The sequence below is a fragment of the Protopterus annectens genome, chromosome 3.part0 (genome assembly GCF_019279795.1).
Source record: "Protopterus annectens isolate FY-2018-M chromosome 3.part0, PAN1.0, whole genome shotgun sequence".
Lineage (NCBI taxonomy): Eukaryota > Metazoa > Chordata > Ceratodontiformes > Protopteridae > Protopterus > Protopterus annectens.
In genome coordinates this window covers 858,866,991-858,883,100 of record NC_056731.1, presented here as the reverse complement: position 1 = coordinate 858,883,100, position 16,110 = coordinate 858,866,991, and the positions used below count along the sequence as shown (strand labels likewise).

General features: G+C 39.3%; 1 long non-coding RNA gene across 1 annotated transcript in view; it reads right to left on the bottom strand.

Moving 5' to 3' along the window:
* The window catches only part of LOC122796596, a 908,771-nt gene that overhangs the window by 275,795 nt on the left and 616,866 nt on the right, over positions 1-16,110 (bottom strand). Inside the window, exon 3 of the long non-coding RNA XR_006363993.1 lies at positions 2,918-3,028. This is a non-coding gene — a long non-coding RNA (uncharacterized LOC122796596). The remainder of the gene's footprint in view (positions 1-2,917; positions 3,029-16,110) is intronic.

The following is a 16,110-nucleotide window of genomic DNA, read 5'->3' as shown; positions in this document are numbered from 1 at the left end:
TTCTTTTCTTACGGTTTGGGTAAGGAATAAAGAAAGCATCACCACTCAAAGAGTGGCAGTTATTCACCTGTTTTATTTCCCTCCTAAAATACACATGTATTGAGATTTTTCTGCACTTTCTGTTAAACATGAAATATTGCACTGTGAAAGCCAAGGTGTAGATATTCTGAAGTTGAAATGTTTGTTGCACTGTTTATGTAGAATTCTCACACAATTGTTAATGCGTTACCTAGAACTGTTGCCCAATAATGGAAAAGTACCAAATAAATGTCAATTTGTGTACATGAATAAATGTCGATTTATGTACATGAATAAATGTCGAATTTTGTACATGAATAAATGTTGATTTGTGTACATTAATAAATGTCGATTTGTGTACATAAATAAATGTCGATTTTTGTACATGAATAAATGTAGATTGTTGTACGGGGGGGGCTAAATAAGGCATCCCCTGATAATAAGCCCTAATGCGTATTTCGGCGGGGGAAAAATAAGACCCAGTCTTATTTTCGGGGAAATACGGTATATATAATCAGGTTATTTGGCACAAGGGAGCGGTTACAGAGGGTGGTTCTGTTAAGAGCAATAAAAGCAATAAAATCATTCCTTTAACCAAGTTCCCCTTCCCCTTTAACACTATAGTATAAACAGAGACTGTGCTACTTTACAACTGAAACTAAAAAGCTAAACATTTTACAATCAAAATAACTGATATTGGTGCTATTTTCGGATACTTTTACTCATTCAGGCTAAGTGCTTTCTTAGATGCCACACTTGAACAGATCCCCAGGGCCTTAATGCTTTATTTTTTAACATTTGTCACAGTTTTACAGCATACATAGGTGTTTACATGTAGATTTATGCACATGTGCATTAATATTATGATATGTTTTTTACACATAAAACTGATGAAGTATTTATTTGGTACGAAAGCAATCTTTGTTAAAAGTGTTTAAAAGTGTTTCAGTTTATAAGTTATTAATATTTAATCTGATAGATGTCTAGGGGTAGATCTTTTTATTAGTTAGTCATTTTGTTAGTGAGTTGGTTTCTTAACTAATAAAGTTTGGATCAGTAAGTTAGCCTTAATAAGCTGTTCTTATATATTTTAATTTGTCTCTAGCTTTTTAGTTTCAATTCTAAGGTAGCACAGTCTCAGTTTACACTATGATGTTAAGGGGGAAGGGGGACTTGATTTAAGGAATAATTGTATTGCTTTTATTGCACTTAGCAGAATCAGCCTCTGTAAACACTCACTTGCTCCAAATAACCTGATTATATATAAATAATGAATGTCTTTAATGCTTTTCATTATACTCAACTAGGATTGCTTGTTTGTGTGTTTCAATAAAGGATATTCCATTTTAACTCAACTGTGGACTACCTACTATGTTCTATTTTATTATTTTGTAGTACATATTTTACTGTTCAATTTTTATTAGTGAACTAGGTGCAAAACATATTTTAAGGAGTGAACTTCACACCCTCCACACTGCAAAGTTTCTTCTTGGTTAGATTTTACAACAAAAACATTTTCAGATTTTCTCTAACAATTGCTTAAAACAGATATTTTGTATATCAAGCACCTTGATATGATATGAAATTATGAAATACCAGATGCAGCTCAAATTCGATAAATTCCGTAAAAGTGGGGTTTTATTTTGAGAGCAAAGTGAAGTCTAGACCTTTGTGCTAGCTGCAGGTGTAGTTTGTCTTGCAAAATTAGACATTTCCATGAAAAATGTCCAGCTGTGGTCATCTGAAAAGGGGGGCAAACCCAAAACCTGTATGTTTGAAAAACTTGTCAGTGCTGCATGCATCAATGAAAGTTTGCTCTTTGTTATTTATATATTATTTATTTTATGACAGAAGATGACCATCACCTTATGTCTGCTTTCTTACACATCTCTATCAGTTAATAGTCAGCAATCATAACTTGTTGTTCATAAAATTAAGTTATCACTATCAGTTAATAGTCAGCAATCATAACTTGTTGTTCATAAAATGAAAAAGTAACGTAATAACAAGATCCTGAAGGCTGCATTCTGTGCCTAGCTTGCTTTGCTCATACACTACTCTTACCGCCCTTTCCTTTAGTTGCTAAATGTGTTCTACCTTCTGCTGCTTATCTGACAAAGTACACTAATACTATTAAATACAAAAGTATAAGTTGATACAGACACCTTCCATATCATAAATAAACCAGTGCTTAGATATTCATATACTACATGTCTGGACTAATCCCAATAACTTTCAGAAATGTCCAGTAGATGTCTTACCTCTTCTCAAGATGTCTATGCAGATTTGCATATCCCATTTTTCAACTGATACTCAAGCCTTACAAAAGCTCTACTTTGAGATCCAGTTCTAAAATAAACAAAATGGGGAGAGTAGGGGGAACCAAGTATTAGTTTTGCACTGATATGAGTACAGGGATTGCAAGCTAGTTTTCAGTCTAAGACCGCATCAAGGATTTATTCTCCCAAAGCTCTCAGTTTAGGGGATTCAGCCTTCTCTCTTGAAAACCTACAGCTTCTTATTTACTAGATGGTGGCATGCTGTCAACTTCCAGATCTACTCATTAACTTAAAGTGTTGCAGTCAGTACCTTGCAGCAAGTTAAAGAGTTGGAGCAGCAAGCCTCACCACCATTACCACTTACAATGCTGTATCACCATACTGTGTATTCATTTTCACAAAAGTGTAACAGTGATGAAATTCAGTACTTAACAAAACATTTGGTTTGCAAACTATTTTGTCTTTGCCTACCTGAAAATATTTATCTTTCTATTACTACTACAGAAAAGAAATGTAGTCTGGTAAAACTCTATTAAATATTCACATATACTATAAACCATATTATTTCATATATACATTATATGCAGACTTTCCCAAAAAAATCATAGCAAGTAGAGTACCTTTGAAGATTCCCGTGCTCACGGACTTTGAATAACCATGTCTCATAAAGATGTCTTTGAGTCTGCTTCCCACGCAACACTTGCTTTTATCCAGCTCACTTTATTTTGTACCTGAAATAAAATAATTAAGTTTAAATCAGTACTTCTTGGCATTTAACCAAAAAAAACACCCACAAAGTATAGAAAACATGCTTGGACACTGAATATATTGCACTACATAGCCAGTTTATTCTATTTTATGTTTATTCCTTCATTTTCTTTTTGTTTAATTCTGCTGTAGTGTTTGTGTATACAAATCCTCTTTATTATATGTTACAGGAATCTGTTTCTCATTGGTTTTTGCTCACTTCCTCAGCTATTTTAAGCACCAAACATCCATTTTAATCTGCTAGAAATTGGGTAAAAATAGACAGCATACAATTTAAATGCAATCATTTGTAACTTTGTTTTTGCCTAATTCATTCTGCTTTCCAAAAATCTCATTCCAAAATAATATTTGGACTTAACAAACCAGTTGAAGTATCTCAGTTTGCCTGCTACAACAAAGCTTTCAATAAATTCTTACAACAATAAAGTGCAGATATTTCTAGATGGTCCAAACATACTACTTAGCAGACTGTATTTTCTCAAAAGAGATGTATCAGAAGGTCACACAATGTATGTGCAGGTTAACCCCCTATTGCTCCAATAAATACACACACACACACACACACACACACACACACACACACACACACACATGCACAAGATAAATGTATACATCAAAAACAATATAACTTTAGGGGATGCCCTGTCATTCGTACCATGGACACCCCTCTGTGTTTGAGAGTGCTTTTAATCCTTGGAACTGACTGACTAAAGAAAAGAAACTGACACTGATAAGAAAGGCTTCTAAGCAACAAAGATGGCACACATTGCAACACTGGCCTTGTTTGACAGAAATGTGATGCATGACTGAGCAAGATTTGTATCACAAACCAGCAATGCACCGCAGTAAAGGGCATACTTGTATAACCAAATGAATGTGAACACAGTGCACACAGGGGCAAGATAGCTCCACTAAGAAGGGGAGCAGTGGAACTCACCAAAACAATAAGCTGACCACTGCTGCACAGAGCCAACTGTACTCAGAAGAGCAAGACTGTTCTCTGCAATGTCTACACACCAGCTTGTGCTGATATCACAAGGATTTCCTAGGGTACTACACACAAAGTAACATAACTAGAGCAGAAAGTGCAAGTCTGTGAAGTTTACAGGGTGCTACAGATGTTGCAACACAGATAGAGCAGGAAGACCAGCTCAGTCAGTGATGTAGCAGTGTCAGGAAGTGTACTACATAACATATACTTGCAGTAGATTGTATCTGTTATCTAGTGTTCAAGAAGCCGGACATCTACTGGTCTCATTAAAGGGAAGGAAAGGGCAGTATAAGAAAGTATGAAAGGGGAAAGATACAGCAGGCAGAAGCATGCACAAAAGGAAAGCCGGCAGTAGGTAGAGGGAGGTAGGGCACATTTTTATGGGAACAGATCTCACATGTTTTATATATATGTATATATATATATGTATATATATATATATATATATATATATATATATATATATATATGTATATATATCTCATCCAGTCACCTCAATCCACTTTACTGTGATAAGTTTGTTCCTTAGCCTCTCTGTTTAGTCAGTTATTTCCCACTCTCTAAGAATTCTTTCCTCCTGCTATGTCCAGTAGTTCTACCTCTAACCTATATATTTCACTTACATTGTATTGGTGGAAATATACAAGGCTCACCTCATCAAAATTGTCTTTTACCAATAATCAGATGTAGGACTGCCTACCAAGCTGTTCTTGAATTACCAGTATCTTAGGTATATATATCTGGTCTAAACAAAACATGACATTTTTTTCATTGTTGAGTAATTTTGTTCAAATAATCATCTGTATGACAGTTTCCTTAACAAGTATCATCAAATAAATTTTCATCTAGCAGTAACTTATTTTTCTACAGATTAGTTCTCTAATTTATCCTAGGTTGGCTGCCTAGCACAGACTAATTTGCTTTCTTTGCCATATCTTTCCACAAGACCCAAGTGAAGAAGTCTAGCCATCACTGAAGTTCTGTAAGGAATCAATAGGCTTCATGGTCCTTCCCAGGCATTTCCTCCATGTAACACATACGTTTATGCAAAAGAACTGATGTGCTAAACCAGTATTTGGCTGTTGAGTTCCTCTTCCTTGTGTCAGTTGAAAGGTCTCAAAGTGAGTTTGGACACATTACTGGTTGCTCCTTTTCCTGTCAAACACCTTGCCTCTGGAATCTTCTTCCTAACTGGAAAAGGAATCCTCCATGCTGACCAGTTTCAAGACGTCCTTGAAAGCATATTTTTTCTCAATGCCCTACAATCTTTAATGGTCTATTTTTCCTCGGGTTTTATCTGTTATATATTAGCATTATGTGCAGAGATATCTTTTTAACAGATCTGTGTGTTTATTTTTTACTGTAATGATATGCAGCTCAAGTGCTTCAACACATTTAAATACAAACATGAATCTGGCTTGGCATACTACACTTCTATACAAATGTTCAAAATGTAAAAATAAATAATAATCTACACTCACATTCATAGCAGCCAATTTTTATTTATTTAATAAAAGAAAGAAACTTTTAGTAATGACATGACACGAAAGACACACTTTTCCATGACACACAGTGTCTAGATATGTAGATGTCTTTCCCTTTCTGTTCCACAGACACCCATGAGTAGCAGTCTTTTAATACATTTTTTTTTACCCCAGAAGAAAGCAGATTCAGTACTTTCCTTTCCTAGCAATTTTCTACAATGCTGGTCTCCCAACATGACTCACTTGTGAGAAAAGCCTCAAATGCCTACTGCCATCATCTACTAGAAAGTCATCCTTTATCAAGACTACCTGCTTGAACATTGAAAGTATTTGCAATAAAAGTAAATGAACTGGATGCCTGAATTATTAAGCACCAATATGTTATCCTCAGAACCAAAGCCTTATGATTTTCAGGTGATGCAGGCTGTGTGTTCAAATCCTGCCTAATGACATCAGTGTCGATCTCACAGAAAGCTACGAAACAATAGAACAACAATGCCCCATCACTGACCCACACAGTCAAGTGTTCAGCCTGCGTAAAGCATATTTTATTGCCTGAATGAGTCCTGGGGTGCTCTGCAGTATGACTCAGACACTGCATATCATATGTTCACTACTTGCTGTGTACTGCACAGTATGATCCTGTATCAGTCTGGTCTGGCAACATTGGGACCAGGCCCCAGTCATTCACCTCCATCCGATGGAAAACCTGGAGCCAGCAGCTTTGAGGACAGTGATGACAGCCAACCAATAGAAGCAGTACAACACCCTGTCAGATGGGCTTATACATATTATTTGGCAGCACAGGTGAAGCAGTGGTCTCTAGTCCACAGCTGTGGCCCTGTCACTATATGACAGTGTAAAGTTACAAATGTAAAACTTAACGCATGTAGTGGAAAAGGTAGGCTATGCTGTTCAGTGTATGGTTGACTGACAGCACCCCTCAGACATTCTCCCACACATTGTGTAGAAATGTGCACTTGGGGATCTCAGCCATCGTCAGTTTCACAGATCCCACTGTTGCATGCTGAGTGTTTTTGTTTGTTTCTTTCTTTTTATTTATTTTTTCCTCTCCATGGGTGATTAGACCTTTCCTCGCTCCATAAGTAAATAGTGGTTCTTTAGCCCATTCATGGTTATGCCGTGGTATTTGTTTTAACCCCTACAGGTACTCTGCTTCATTGTTGTCACAATACTGTCTCAGTCACTGTTTGCAGAGAAAATGGAAGGGAGAACACATGGGTTCTGCAGCTCACATCTGGATTATGTTCCACACAATGTCCCCTGATAACAGGTTAATGAACCACCACAGGAACAGATGCTGTCATGAGACAATGGCTTTGAGTTGCTACAGTGACATGACCTATTTGACACAGCTGAGACCCTTGAGAGCGATTGGCTCATACTGTGAGATAAGGAATGGGGCTGTGAGGTCCATTGCTGAGTTGTAGAAGTACCATAATGTCCATCACACTGATCTCTGGAGGGTTGCACATCCAGGGATGCAGAAGCGGATGGGCTCACCCATGCTGGACTTCCACCACAGCCTTCATATATGTGGACTTGACCTCTGCCTTGCACAGGTGTATCTGCCATTTGTATCTGAGGACTCTTCACAAGTGGGTGGACAGAGGCTGATGTGGATGGTATGCAAGTAACCATGTTCTGCAGAAGAATCAACATGGCTTTGTCCTGGGCCTTCTCCATTTCTGTGTACTGATTAAAGACAATGTCCTGACACGTTTTCTGTTGTGCAGATAATGCCTGAAGTGTCTCAGGAGGAAGCTGTGGTGTGGACTTCATTGGCCACCCCCGTGGACAGGCTGTACTGGGGGCAAGCTGACATCAAACAGTGTCCTGTTCTCCACAGCTTTCACATCTGGATCCACATGTGGATCTGATAGTGAGCTATGGCTTTGCTGGGAAGGACACGTACCCATACTGCACCATGTCTGGGACAGCATTGTCTCTGCTGGAGTCAACACCCTGCTGTGTGGCTAGAACCCTTGCAAGTACACTTTTTGCCAGTGTCCTCAGGCTGTGATATAACCATGAGAGTAATGAATAATTGTTGACTACCAGAGGAGTGCCAGCATCAGCCTGTTGTCCAACCTAATGCCTAATGGTGAAGTTATTGACTGACCTGTGAACAGATAATTAAAACCGAGTGCTTTATTACCCATCTATATGTGTCTAAAACCCTCCTCTTCATCTTACTTCCCCCAAACAGTGACAGCATTACCAGAGTGGAAAGACACAAATAACTGACATTCCACTGCACCACTCCAAGTCTTTCCAGACACATACAACCTGTCTGTGCCAGAAGTTAAAGCTCATCTCAAAAAAGCATATTCCATCTCCGAACACCTCACTAAGGAAGCCGTACTCTCCAACACTAAAAATGCTTTCATATAGAGACTTGAATATTTATTTATTTATCTGTTTTTCTATTTTTGTTTATCAGGAAATTCCAACTGGGGTTGATCCCATTTTCACCAGAGGCATAGGGATAAAGCTCCACAGTTATTACAGATATAGGTACAGAGAACATTACAAAAAATATACCTAAAGTAACATACTAGGACTTTTTCATTGTAGATGGAGAAAAAAAGCTATACCATTTTTACAAATACAAAAATACAGAAGACAATCACTTCATATTCATATATTAAAACATAGTGGCATTTTTCATTGTGAATCAGATATGCATGTACATTAAAACTGTATGCACAGTTTAAGATCTACAGTTGAAATGGGATAGTATGTACTGAAACTGAATATGAAGCAGAAATATATGTTTAGACTTATGTTAGAAATATGTTTGGATGTTATGTCATTTAACTACTGTAAAAGTAAATTTTCCAGGACTAAAGTCAGTAGGTTAGAGTTTGTACAGCAGGTTTTAGCTTTGGATGTTAGTGTTTGCTTTATAAAAAAAATATTAGTATGCAGTGGAACATGAAACAAAAGTAGAGAGTGAGCTGTTAGGTGAGATAGGGACGGGAGGAAGGATGGACGCATAAGGGTTAGAAGGAAGTTAGCTGTATATGACAGGGAAACAGTATTTATAATTAGCATTTATATGCTATCTTGGAGTTGTGCAGGATAGCACATTATACAATACGTTTTTTTTTCAAATGCCCTCCCAATAATCTCTCTCTGTTTCTCCTACAGCACCAAAAAAATTTAGATAGCTATAAATGTAATTTGTACATTTATTAACCTTTTCTCCATAGCCAGAGCATCACTACATCACATTACAAAAGGTCAACTGGTTAGCACACTCACTGTTGGTGCAGAAGGCTGTGGGTTCTATTCCCACACCATGTAGATTGATTACTGACACTGTAGTGCAGCATAAGGGGAGTGCTGCACTCCTGAATGTGCTGATTTTTTGGATGAGATGTTAAACTGAGACCCCATCTGCTTCAGTTGGTGGTAGCACAGGTGGATGTAAACGATCCCATGGCACCTATCAAAGAGAGTAGGGGTCCTTTATTTAGGCTTTACTGGAAATGCTCACCCAGACTCTGCCACAACTTGCTGTGAGGGGAAAGATTAGTTTGTTTTTGCTTTCTTGTATTTTAAATAGTTTCATTGCCTTCTTCTGTTTTGTATATTGTGATTTATTTTCTTTACACTCTGTTTTACTTGTATTCTGCTTGTAACTGCATATTTAAACTAGGAAAGAGACCACAGTTGTGTCTCTTGTAAGTCACACAGAAATTAGAACAAGTCAATTAATGTTATTTACCTGTGAACTGAGGGTGGAGCCAAGAACTAAACTTTCTATTTAAGGGGTAAATTAAACATTTCAAGGCTTTACTGGAAAAGCTCACCCAGACTCTGCCACAACTTGTTGTGAAGGAAAGGTTACTTTGTTTTTGCTTTCTTGTATTTTGTATTACTTCATAGGTTCATAGGTTCATAGGTTCATACTAGGCTATCTGCCCGAGGGCATTTACAAGCCTAGCCCATCGTTTTGTGGCTTACGCCACCCCTTTAGTATGGGGAACTATACCCATTATTTTGCTGTGCCTATGCGCGAGCAGTGACACTGAATCCCTGGGGTATATCTCGATCTCCTCCCATCCATTGGTCAAGATTTCTCTTGAACAAGGCCAGCGAGGTGCTCTGCCTCACATGTACCGGGATTTTGTTCCACAGCATAGGGAGTCTTTGGGTGATGAATCTATCCCTCCAGCACGTCCTATTAATAGCCGTGTCGAGGTTTAAGTCTCCGCCCTTGTGGCTGATGATCTAGAGATTTTTTGAGTGGAAGTATATTCATCAAATCTGGGTTTGACATGGCCTTATGTGTTAGGCAAAGGTCACCTCTGAGAAGCCTGAATAGAGCTGAGTTCTTTCAGTCGGGCAGCATAGGACAGATTTTTGAGACCCTTTATCCTTTTGGTGAGGAACTTTTGTGGCCTCTCCAGCTGCTGCAAGTGTCGGGTCAGATACATCCCGAATGGGGCATTGTACTCAATCATTGGTCTGATGAGTGATGAGTAAAGGGAGACTATGACCTCCCTTGATCTAGATGAGAATCCCTTCATGATAAGGTGGGCAATGTAGAAGGTCTTCCTAACTACTTTAGCTACATGGGTGTCGAATGACAGACTACTATCAACCTGGGTCCCCAGGTCGCTTGATAACTTCTTCTGCTCAGTGGGATTGCCACCTATTTGGTAGCTAGGGTAACCTTGTTTTTCCCAAAGGGTATGACTATGCATTTTTGGCATTTAACTTCAGGCCGTGGCTCTGGCACCAGTTAGTCAGTTTTCTGTGAGACCTTCTGAAGGATATCTGTGTCAGATGTGTTTTCTACTATGGTGCCCAGTTTGCAGTCATCTGCGAACTTTGTCAGCCATAACCCTCCTGTGTTTGCTCCAAACAAGAGACTGAGCCTGTGGGACACCACTTGTGACAGGCTTTGAGTCTGACATGGCGCAGCAACTCTGACCCTGTGGGTTCTATCACTCAGCCAGTTTGCAACCCATCTTGTGATGTATGGTTAACATTTAAGCTGATGAGTTTTCAATGATACCAGTGGGGGGTATTGTATCAAGGGCCTTAGCCAGATCGAGGTAGGCTGTATGGACTGCCTTTTGGCTTTGGTGACTGTTTCAAGAAGTCAACCAAGTTTAAAAGGCATGATCTGCCTTTGACAAAGCCCAACTGGGTTGGATCCAAAGTCTGCAAATTCCCTATGTCTTTATTTATGAGGTCCATTATGATCCTCTCCATGGCTTTGCAGATAAGGCTTGTCAAGCTAATGGGCAGTAATTTCCAGGGTCGGTGGAGGCACCGCCTTTGTGAAGTGGGACCACAGTTGCAGTATCCAGAGGTAAGACTTTGATTAAACAGCTGTCCTAGCTGTGCTGTGGGTTTAATCATTGAGTTTGGATGCTGTGTTGGAGAGTTCTCACTTGGGCTGGAGATGTTTGGGGGCTGCAATCGTTTGGTATAGATATCTCTCCTTGGGGGGGGAGATGTTTGCACTGAACCTGACAGCCAGTATGTTGGCAATGTGTGTAGGATCAGTAATCTCACACATCATTTGAACTAGTTCTGAGCATATCTGGGAGTTTCCTAGGTTTCTAACATAGCTAAAGAAGGCCTTATGATTGTCTTTTTGAGTCTATAGCTATTTTCTAATTTGCTTTGGATGATTTTATGAGAGCTCTTAGTTTTTTACTTATAGTGATCAAGGGTGTCTTACCTTTTAAGCATTTTGCTCTATCTTGTAGTAGCTTCCTCCTTTTATTGTAGAGTTTGTTTATGGCTGGGGTCCACCAGACTGCTTTGGTACTAAGAGTCTTTGTTTTGTTTGGGATTGCCTTATCCATGCAGTCCTGCAGGTGCTGGTAGAAGGTGTAATATTGCTCGAGTTTCAGCTGTCTAACCTAACTTCTTCTGTTTTGTATATTATGATTTATTTTCTTTACACTATATTTTACTTGTATTCTGTTTTTAATGGCATATTTAAACTAGGAAAGAGATCACAGATTCATCACTTGTGAGTCACCCAGAAACCCTGTTGCTGTTCTGTTTTAAAACTCAGCTGTCACTCTAATTGCCTGTCCATTGTTTTAATTTGACCACCTTTCTCCTTCTCTCTCCTCTTTCATTGCCTATTGTGAATAAGCAAAAAATTATATATATTTTTAAATCACTCCTCTTCAGTTATTTATATTTATTATCCATCCCACTGTATACAAAGTGCCACCCCTTCCAATCTATATTGCTCTTTTAAAATTAGTGGCTCTCCACTTAGATAGTTAAAGTTTAAGTTACCCTCTCTTTCACATTGAACTGCTAAGTGCATACTGCAACTCTTAGGATATTAAACCATTTTTTCATCTTACCTTTAAAATCTGCAACATCTTCTCCAAGACCAACAATTACTGGAGAGCCCACATTCTGCCGCTCAGTAGTCATCTTGGGATTAGTGCTTCTAGTTCGCTGCTGGTGTGAGAAGCAGCATAGGAACATTATTTCCTGGAGACTGCTAATCACTGGAAAGCCTAATAACTGATTCATAAATGCCAGCTTGGAGTCTGTGCTTATATTTTGCTCATGGTGAAAGAAGGAGAACAGTGCATTGATTCCTGACTCTTTCTGATTGAGCAGTGAGTGTCTCTGTTTGGCCTTCCTGATTGGTCTGGTTGCTATTCAAGGCATCTATCAGGAAAAGGCTACAACAGGCCTACAGATCCTTGCATCATCTGGGACAAGACTGTGGATCATCAAAGAGCCTGTGGCCTGCTTCTCATCTTGGGACTGGTGATACTGTTTTGCTTCTGGTGAGAGAAGAAGCAAAGGGGCATTTTATCTCTATGGCAAGACCAGCACTAGTAGAAGCCAGGCAGTAGACATTCAAGTGACTCCCCTCTTTTCATCATTCTTGATGAACTAATTCTTTATTTTCAGTAAATATTGCTCGAGTTTCAGCTGTCTAACCTAACTCCAGGAATACCTGCCAAAATGTTTCATCCATAAATCATCAGGGTTTACTTATTAGTTTCCCCTAAAGTATTTGGCAGTGTCCTGTATAGACTCAGACAGCCTGAGTTGATATTTTTCCTATAAAAGCACTATTAAAATTTCACCAATACCTAGTTGCACAAAGCACAACTAATTTGCAGTGAAAAGCACTGCCCCCAGATTTCCAAACCAGATACTTCTGACATTACTTTATATTGTCACTCCAACTGTCTAATCAATAAAAAGGGTCTGTTGCCATGGATATGAACTTTCCCACTATCTCCATTACCAGTTTGATGAATATGGGCATCCTGAGGAATGCAGAAATTGCCTCATATTTACTGACAACCAGTTTATTCTCAAACAAATTGACAGAGTATGTGAGAGATAAGTTTACACAATGTCACTGGAGGCAAAGCTCTCACATAAAAGTATTCCTAATGTCAATAAGGTTGTTAGTAGTACACAGGCTACACTCATCACACACAATTTAAAGCAGACACATAGAACCACATATGCTGAAGCACTTAAATGTAATCCTGCTAAACCCCAAAGACCTCCAAGACAACGTACACATAACAAATATCCTCAGCAGGCCAGAATCCACTCTTTCAAAACAACACCCATGTCAACACACACAGCCACATCTCATGCAGCCTCTACTTCTAAGCCCATACGGCAAGCCACCACACAATCCAACATTCTGGTGATTGGAGACTCCATTGTGAGACAAATTTATATCCATCTCACCAAGATGAGTAAGCAGAAAGTCACTGTCAGTTGCTTATCAGGGACCAGGATCCTCCACATTACACACGCTCTCAAGGTCACTGGCCCACAAGTACCAATATCACAATGTATGGTGTAAATGAGCTAAGCCATACCGCCCTAGACTACATACAGAGAGACATCATAGAGCTCTCAGAATATGTGTCCCAGGCTGATATGAACCTATCACTGAGCAACATTGTACTTTCTCCATGGATGATGCCACAATACGAACAAAAGATGACTGACTTCAATAATTGGCTTAGTTTCTGGTGTCATTCTAAGGAGGTGCAATATTTGTCAGCATGGGAAGGACATAGTCAACAGACCACATTGCTTTGCCAGGAATGGTCTGCACCTCTCCTCTCTAGGCTTTTGAATATTAGCTAAAACATTTCCTCTCCCATAGTACCTTTTTTTTAGGCAATGCCAAACTAAAAGTACTTCTGACATAGCAAATCAAAACCAAAAAAATCTAAAGGTACTACTTCTCAATGCTAGCAGTCTAAACAAAAAACTCCACTCCACAGAAGATTTCTTCACCCTACAGAATGCTATGTCTGTGCAGTCAATGAGACACTGTTTACAACTGTGGAGAGCACGCCAACAGTGCAAGGTTATAATGCCTTCCACACATTTAGACCAGTTACTGGGACTAAAGGTGGAGGTGTTTTGTTTTGAATAAAAAATAAATACACATCAAGGCTGGTCAAACAGAACGATGCACTTGAGCTTTTCCACATTGAAATGACCATAGGCAAAATCCCACACCACTTCCTTGCAAGCTATAGGTCTCCCCTCAATGACCCAAGAAACCCATACCATGTACTGAAAGTTATTGGAAACAATTACCGTCCAACCCAATACCATATTCATAGGTGACTTTAATTACCCTACTATTAACTTGAATCATATATGACACCAAACGTACAGGCACAGAGATTTTTGTACTTTGTAAACACAAACTCCCTGGATTAGATTGTCAATACACCAACCAGGGGTGCAACATACTGGATCTGGTCCTCACTGATATGGGAGAGTGCTGCACACCCCCTAGTGTAATCTCTTCTCTGGTAACGTCACACCACAAAATAGTCTCCTTTGAAGTAAAAATTAATCTTGAAACCCCAGCTAAACCTGGAATATTCAGAAACTACTCTAAGGCTAACTTCCTACTATTAAGTGATAACCTGGCAAAATTTCAAGCCCCCATAAACCCTGAGAACTCTGCAGCCTACAAGGAACTGTTCAGAGAAACCCTATATAAGCATGTTAATAGCTGCAAAGAGGCAGCTGTACCTACAATAACAAACTACAGAACTAACTTAAAAGGCAAACTACCTTGGTGGTATCACAGCATCAATAGGCTGTATAACAGAAATTTAGAAGTACAGCCCCCAACAGGATAAAAGCACTCTCATCAAACTAAACAAACAACCTGGAGTACAAATAATCTACCACAGCCAACTTTGAGGTAAAGTTGGCCTCCCAGGCCAAGGACAAACACAAGACATTCTTTAACTATGTCCACAACCTCAAAGGCAATACACAACTGTGTGCAGAGCTCACTGTTAATGGTGCCACCTATACTGAGACAAAAGATATAACAAACCTACTGGCCAATAAATTCAGCTCCAAATTTACCCCTCTCTCCTCCCCTCAAACGTCCCTCAGGAAATATCATCAAATATAACTCCCCCCTTCTAACACAAGGGAACAGGTCCTTAATGCTCTCTACATGGCCAATTACACTGCATCAGTGGGCCCACACAATATCCCAGGATGTCTTCTAAGTAGCATGAAACATGACCTATCAAGTCCTCTGGAATTGCTATTTAACTGTAGCCTGCAAACAGGCTTTGTGCCTCATGAATGGAGAACAGTAACAGTCATCCCTCTGCACAAAGGTGGGCCAGCTACAGACCCTGGAAACTACACACCCATAACTCTCACTTGTCTTATATGCAAAGCCATGGAAAGACTTACTATGGAAAAGATCAATAATGACATAGGAAATCTCCAGACACTGGATCCAACCAAATCTGGTTTCATCAAGAACAGGTCATGCCTACTCAACCTGGTGAATTTTGTTGAGAAGGTCACCAAAGCAATAGATGAGGGCAAAATAGTTCACACTGCCTACCTTAACCTGGACAAGGCATGCAATACGCCACTCAGGAATTATTGACAAACTCAAGAAGCTAGGTACAAACTCTTATGTTGCCTAGTTGATAGCCAGCTGGCTCACAGATAGGACCCAGGAAATTAGAATTGTGGAGTCCACCTCTACAAAGAGGCCAGTCAGAAGTGGAGTCCCTCAGAGATCAATCCTGGGACTGATCCATTTTGACATTTACTTCTCTGAAGTCAAGGCCAATGTCAATGGCCTCTGGCTGACTACATTTGAAAATGATTGCAAATTAGGAGCTGCAATTGAATCCCCCACTGATACAAATGTTCTCCAGGAAGGGCTGACACAGACAAATAACTGGTCAGAGCCATAGACTACAACTAAATGTCAAGAAATGCATAATAATATCCTTCGGGAAATCATCCACCCATAATAACTATCATAATGATAACATACCCCTAAGAGCTGACCTAGTAGTCAGGGACTTGGGGACACACATAGACAGTAATCTAGCCTTTGACCATCACGTGTCTACAGTACTGAGGAAATAATTCTATGTTATGCAACTTATAAACAAAGGTATGGCTTCTAGGTCCAAGGAAATCATTGTTCCACTGTATTTGTCATTAATCAGACCTATCATTGAGTACAATGCCCCCTTTGGTGTGTATGTAGCCAGGC